General features: G+C 40.0%; 1 pseudogene; it reads left to right on the top strand.

Annotated features, from left to right (window-relative positions):
* Positions 1-1,788: 1,788 nt before the first annotated feature.
* On the top strand, positions 1,789-3,000 carry LOC123842444 (large ribosomal subunit protein eL6-like; annotated as a pseudogene).
* Positions 3,001-6,932: the final 3,932 nt, after the last annotated feature.

Genomic DNA, 6,932 nt, shown 5'->3' with positions numbered 1-6,932 from the left:
AAGATGTGGTATATATATACAATGGAATATTATACAGCCATCAAAAGGAATGAGATCTTGCCATTTACAGGGACGTGGATGGAACTGGAGGGTATTATGCTGAGCGAAATAAGTCAATCAGAGAAAGACATGTATCATATGATCTCACTGATAGGAGGAATTCTTAATCTCAGGAAACAAACTGAGGGTTCCTGGAGTGGTGGAGGGTGGGAGGGATGGGGTGGCTGGGTGATAGACATTGGGGAGGGTATGTGCTGTGGTGAGCGCTGTGAATTGTCTAAGACTGTTGAATCACAGACCTGTACCTCTGAAACAAATAACACATTATATGTTAAAAAAAAAGAAGATATTAGGAAGGGAAAAATGAAGGGGGGTGGAATTGGAGGGGGAGATGAACCATGAGAGACTATGGACTCTGAGAAACAAACTGAGGGTTCTAGAGGGGAGGCAGGTGGGGGTATGGGTATTAAAGAGGGTACCTATTGAACGGAGCACTGGGTGTTATATGCAAACAATGAATCATGGACCACTACATCAAAAACTAATGATGTAATGTATGGTGAATAAATAACATAATAAAATAAAATAAAAAATGAAAAAAATAAATCAGGGGAATTCACCATTTAACAAACTGAAAAAGATTATAATTATCTCAACAGAAGCAGAAAAATATTTCTCAAATTCAATATCCATTTCTGATAAAAACTCAGAAAATCAAGGATAAACTGGAACTTCTTCAACTTGAAAAATCTATGCTAACCTTATATTTTAGTAAAGCCTAAATGCTTTCTCTCTAAATTATGGAACAAGGGAAAGATGTTTCTTTTCTCACTTCTATTCAAAATTATAGTGGAGGTTCTAACCAGTGCAATTAGACAAGAGAAGGTAGAAGGCAACCGGATGGAAAAGAAGAGGTAAAATAGTCTTTATTTGCAGATGACATTATATTGTAGATAGAAAGTTCTAAGAAGTTAACAACAAAAACATTAAAACTAACAAATGAGTTCGATAAGGTCATTGACTGCAACACCAATATATTAAAATCAATTTTACTTCTATGTACTAACAATAAACAACCTGAAAATGAAATTAAGAAATTATGATAACACCAAAAATAATAAAGTACTGGAATAATAAATCTACCTAAAGATGTTCAAGACCTGTACACTGAAGATTAGAAAATTAATGATGTACTCTATATGTGACCCAATTGAATTTAAATTAAAAAAAACATTGTTTAAAGAAATTAAAGAAGATCTAAATAAATGAATAGGCAGTCCATGTTCATGGATTGCAAGACTCAATATTATTAAATTGGTAATTCTTCCCAAATTTATAGATAGATTCAATGCAATATCTATAAAAATTTCAGCTTTTTAAAATTAGAATTGGGCAATAAAATTATAAAATTTATATGAAAATGAAAACCCCAAATAGCCATTTTTTGAGAAAGAACAAACTGGAGGGTTTCTTGATTTTAAAACTTACCATTTTGATTATTAAAATTAATTTTCTAGTAAGTTTTTTATAAATCTTTTGCATAAGTATAGAAATACAGATCAATAGAACAGATTGAGAGTCCAGAAATAACCTTGCACATTTATAGTAAGTTGATATAGACAAAATTGCCAAGGTATTCAATGGGGCAAAGAGCTACCTTTTCAACAAATGGTTTTGAAGAGAACTGGATGTCCATACATAAGAACATGGATTTAAGTCTTTACCTCCACACCATACACAAAAATTAACTTAAAAAATTGATAAATTGGCTCTTTCCCATCTTGAAAGATGGCAGGTGAAAAATCAGAAGCTGGATACTAAAGAGAAGAAACTGGAAGTCAAAAAGTGTGATGCTGGGGGCACCTGGGTGGCTCAGGTGGTTAAATGACTGACTCTTGATTTTGGCTCAGGGTTGTGGGATGGAGCCCTAAAGAGGGCTCTGCACTCAGCGGGGTGTCTGCTTAAGGATTCTCATGCTCTCTCTCCCTATGCCCCTCCCTGCTCTCTCAAATAAATAAATAAATCTTAAAAAAAAAAAAAAAAAAAAAAGGAGCCTGATGCTGGTGGCAAGGTTAAGAACAGTAAACTCCAGGCTAAAACGCCAAAGAAGCGGAAGCCCCACCGCAGCCAAAGCCCTGTCCTAGTCAGAGGAATTGGCAGATATTCCTGGTTGGCTATGTATTCCAGAAAGGCCATGTACAAGAGGAAGTATTCAGCAGCTCAATCCATGGTTGATAAGAAAAAGGAGAAGGTTATTGCTACTGTCACAAAACCAGTTGGTGGTGACGAGAATGGTGGTACCCGAATGGTTAAACATATCAAAATGCCCAGGTATTATCCTGCTGAAGATGTGCCTCAAAAGCTGTTGAGCCATGGCAAAAAACCCTTTCAGTCAGGGTGCCTGGGTGGCTCAGTCGGTTAAGCATCTGCCTTCGGCTCTGGTTGTGATCCCAGGGTCATGGGTTTGAGTCCTGCTTCTCCCTCTCCCTCTGTGCTCTCTCTCAAATAAATAAATAAAATCTTAAAAAAACAAAAAGCAAAAATCCTTTCAGTCAGCTTGTGAGAAAACCGAGCTAGCATCACTCCTGGCACCATTTTGATCATCCTCACTGGGCACCACAGAGGCAAGATGGTGGTTTTTCTGAAGCAACTGAGCAGTCACTTGCTGCTTGTGACTGGACCTCTGGCCCTCAGTTGAGTTTCTCTGCATAGAACACACCAGAAATTTGTCATTGCCACCTCCCTCAAAACAGTTATCAACTGTGTGAAAACCCCAAAACATCTTACTGATGCTTACTTCAGGAAGAAGAAACTGTGTAAAGGTGAGATCTTCCACATGGAGAAAGAGAAATATGGGACTACAGAGCAGCTCAAGGTTGATCAGAAAGCTGTGGACTTATAAATTCTGCCAAAAATCAAAGCTCTTTCTTAGCTTCAGGGCTACCTCCTCCTGTGTTTTCTCTCACAAATGGAGTTTATCCTCACAAATTGGTGTTCTAAATTTCTTACAAAGAACCTAATTAAATGATTCATTTCAAAAAAAGTCAATAAAATAAAAAATTTAAAAATGGATAAATTGGACTTCATCAAAATTAAAAGTGTTTGTGCTTTATTTTACAGAAAGTAAAAGAAGAAACAGACTGGGAAAAATATTTGCAAATCATATATCTGATAAAGAACTTATATCCAGAATATATAAAGACCTCTTACAACTCAATTATAAGAAGGCAGATAACCGAGGGGGGCGGAGCAAGATGGCGGAGGAGTAGGAGACCTAGATTTCGTCTCCTCTCAGGAATTCAGCTGGATAGGGATCAAACCATTCTGAACACCTACAAACCCAACAGGAGATCGAAGAAAAGAAGAGCAACAATTCTCTCATCAGAAAAGCGACCACTTTCTGGAAGGTAGGACGTGCGGAGAAGTGAATCCGAGGCGATATTCGGGAGGATAGATGGGGGGGGGGGGGGGCGCTCTGTTGGCCGCTTCTGGCAAGTGATAGAACTACGGAGCACAAAATCGGAACTTTTAAAAGTCTGCTCCACTGAGGGACGTCAGTCTGGTGGCTAAGCGGGGGGTGGAACCCTCCGGGACAGTGTGGTCTCGGGACCCTCGGGGTCACAGAAAGACCGGGGGTGCCTGAGTGCGGCAGAGCTCCCAGGTATCGGAGCAGGGAAGCCGGCTGCAGAGGCGGAGCCCAGGCGCGGGCTCTCAGCTCGGGGTGGCCATAAACCGGGATCCGCGGCACAGTCGGGCCACTGCTCCTCTAGCAGGGACCCAATAAGCAGCAGATCCGGGGAGACTCACCTTCCTCCTCCGGGAGGAGCCGCGCGGGAGTGCACCACAGGGATCTGCTGGGTTTGGAGACTCCACCCGGGGTCGGGTGCCAGAGATAGAGGCGCGCGGTCGCAGGCCGGGTGAGCATGGAGTGCGGCCGGAGACCGGGGAGACGGAAGTGACTGATGGCTTTTTTCTGGGGGCTCACTGAGGAGCAGGGACCCGAGTTCTCAGCTCCTCTGGGGCGGAGATTGGGAGGCCGCCATTTTCACTCTCCACCTCCAAAGCTGTACGGAAAGCACGCAGGGAACAAAAGCTCCGGAGAGCAAACCCGAGCAGATTACTTAGCCGGGAGGGGAAAGGGCGGGGCAAACCCGCCTCCAGCAAAGACATTTGGAAACCACGGCAACAGGCCCCTCCCCAGAAGATCAGCGAGAACAGCCAGCCAAGACCAAGTTTACCGATCAATGAGAACGGCGGAACTCCAGCGCTAGGGGAATACTGCACATAGAATTCATGGCTTTTTTACCATTATCCTTTAGTCTTTCAAAGTTAATTTTTTTTTAACTGTTTTTTTTTTGTTGTTGTTGTTGTTGTTGTTTTTTGAATTTTTCTTTTTCCCTTTTTCAACCAACATCTTATCAATCCCTTTTTTTAAAAAACCATTTTTATTTTTCATTTTTAGAGTCATATTCTATCCCTTCATAGTAGTTACCCGTATTTTTGGCATATATATATAAGTTGTTCTCTCTTTAAAATTTTGAGATAGTTTCTTCTAACAGATTAAAATATACCCTAAATCTCTAGTATATGGTTTTTTCTACTCCTCTGCCTGATCACATTCTCTCCCTTTTTTTTTCTTTTTTAAAATCCTCTTCTTTCTTTTTTCAAACAACTTCTTTTTTTTTTTTTTAAAGATTTTATTTATTTATTTGAGACAGAGAGAATGAGAGACAGCATGAGAGGGAGGAGGGTCAGAGGGAGAAGCAGACTCCCTGCCGAGCAGGGAGCCCGATGCGGGACTCGATCCTGGGACTGCAGGATCATGACCTGAGCCGAAGGCAGTCGCTTAACCAACTGAGCCACCCAGGCGCCCCAAACAACTTCTTATCAATTCCTTTTATAAAATTTTTTATAATTTCCATCTTTACAGTCATATTCCATCCCTTCATCATATCAACCCTTATTTTTGTACATATATAAGTTTTTCTTTCTTTAAAATTTTGGGAGGCACTTTCTTCTAAAAGACCAAAATACACCCCAAATCTAGTGTGTGGCACTGATCTATATACCAACCTGATCATATTTGATCACATTCTGGTTTTTTTGTTGTTGTTGTTGTTGTTTTGTTTTGTTTGTTTTTGTTTGTTTTTATCTTTTTCTTTTTTCTATCTTTCCGTTTCTTTTTCCACTGCTTCAGGTCTTTTCTGATTTGTTTAGAGTATATTTTCTGGGGACGTTGTTACTCTGCTAGCATTTTGTTCTCTCATTAACCTATTCTCCTCTGCACAAAATGACAAGACGGAAAAAATCACCTCAACAAAAAGAACAAGAGGTAGTACCGACTGCCAGGGACCTACTCAATACGGACATTAGTACGATGTCAGATCTAGAGTTCAGAATCATCACTTTAAGATACTAACTGGGCTTGAAAAAAATATGGAAGTTATTAGAGAAACCCTTTCTGGAGAAGTAAAAGAACTAAAATCTAACCAAGTAGAAATCAAAAAGGCTATTAATGAGGTGCAATAAAAAATGGGGGTGCGAACTGCTAGGATAAATGAGGCAGAAGAGAGAATCAGTAATATAGAAGACCAAATGATGTAAAATAAAGAAGCTGAGAAAAAGAGAGATAAACAACTACGGGATCACGAGGGCAGAATTCGAGAGATAAGCGATACCATAAGACGAAACAACATTAGAATAATTGGGATCCCAGAAGAAGAAGAAAGAGAGAGAGGGGCAGAAGGTATAATGGAGCAAATTATAGCAGAGAACTCCCCTAATTTGGGGAAGGAAACAGGCATCAAAATCCAGGAAGCACAGAGAACCCCCTCAAAATCAATAAAAATAGGTCAACACCCCGACATCTAATAGTAAAACTTACGAGTCTCATAGACAAAGAGAAAATCCTGAGAGCAGCTCGGGAGGAGAGATATGTAACCTACAATGGTAGAAACATTAGATTGGCAACAGACCTATCCACAGAGACCTGGCAGGCCAGAAAGGACTGGCAGGATATATTCAGAGCACTAAATGAGAAAAATATGCAGCCAAGAATACTATATCCAGCTAGGCTGTCATTGAAAATAGAAGGAGAGATAAAAAGCTTCCAGGACAAACAAAAACTAAAGGAATTTGCAAACACAAAACCAGCCCTACAAGAAATCTTGAAAGGGGTCCTCTAAGCAAAGAGAGAGCCTAAAAGCAACATAGACCAGAAAGGAACACAGACAATATACAGTAACAGTCACCTTACAGGCAATACAATGGCACTAAATTCATATCTTTCAATAGTTACCCTGAATGTAAATGGGCTAAATGCCCCATTCAAAAGACACAGGCTATCAGACTGGATTAAAAAACAAGACCCATCGATATGCTGTCTGAAAGAGACTCATTTTAGACCCAAAGACACCCCCAGATTGAAAGTGAGAGGATGGAAAACCATTTACCATGCTAATGGACACGAAAAGAAAGCTGGGGTGGCAATCCTTATATCAGACAAATTAGATTTTAAACCAAAGACTGTAATAAGAGATGAGGAAGGACATTATATCCTACTTAAAGGGTCTATCCAACAAAAAGATCTAACAATTGTAAATATCTATGCCCCTAACATGGGAGCAGCCAATTATATAAGGCAATTAATAACAAAAGCAAAGAAACACATCGACAACAATACAATAAGAGTGGGGGACTTTAACACCCCCGTCACTGAAATGGACAGATCATCTAAGCAAAAGATCAACAAGGAAATAAAGACTTTAAATGACACACTGGACCAAATGGACTTCACAGACATATTCAGAACATTCCATCCCAAAGCAATGGAATACACATTCTTCTCTAGTGCCCATGGAACATTCTCCAGAATAGATCACATCCTAGGTCATAAATCAGGTCTCAATGCAATCCCCGTCAAAATACCATCC

The sequence above is a fragment of the Mirounga angustirostris genome, unplaced genomic scaffold, assembly GCF_029215605.1.
Source record: "Mirounga angustirostris isolate CCGP_5_RB_7025 unplaced genomic scaffold, mMirAng1.0.hap1 SCAF_5, whole genome shotgun sequence".
NCBI classification, from domain to species: Eukaryota; Metazoa; Chordata; class Mammalia; order Carnivora; family Phocidae; genus Mirounga; species Mirounga angustirostris.
Note: the sequence above shows the minus strand (reverse complement) of the source record. Positions and strands in the feature narration are given on the sequence as shown.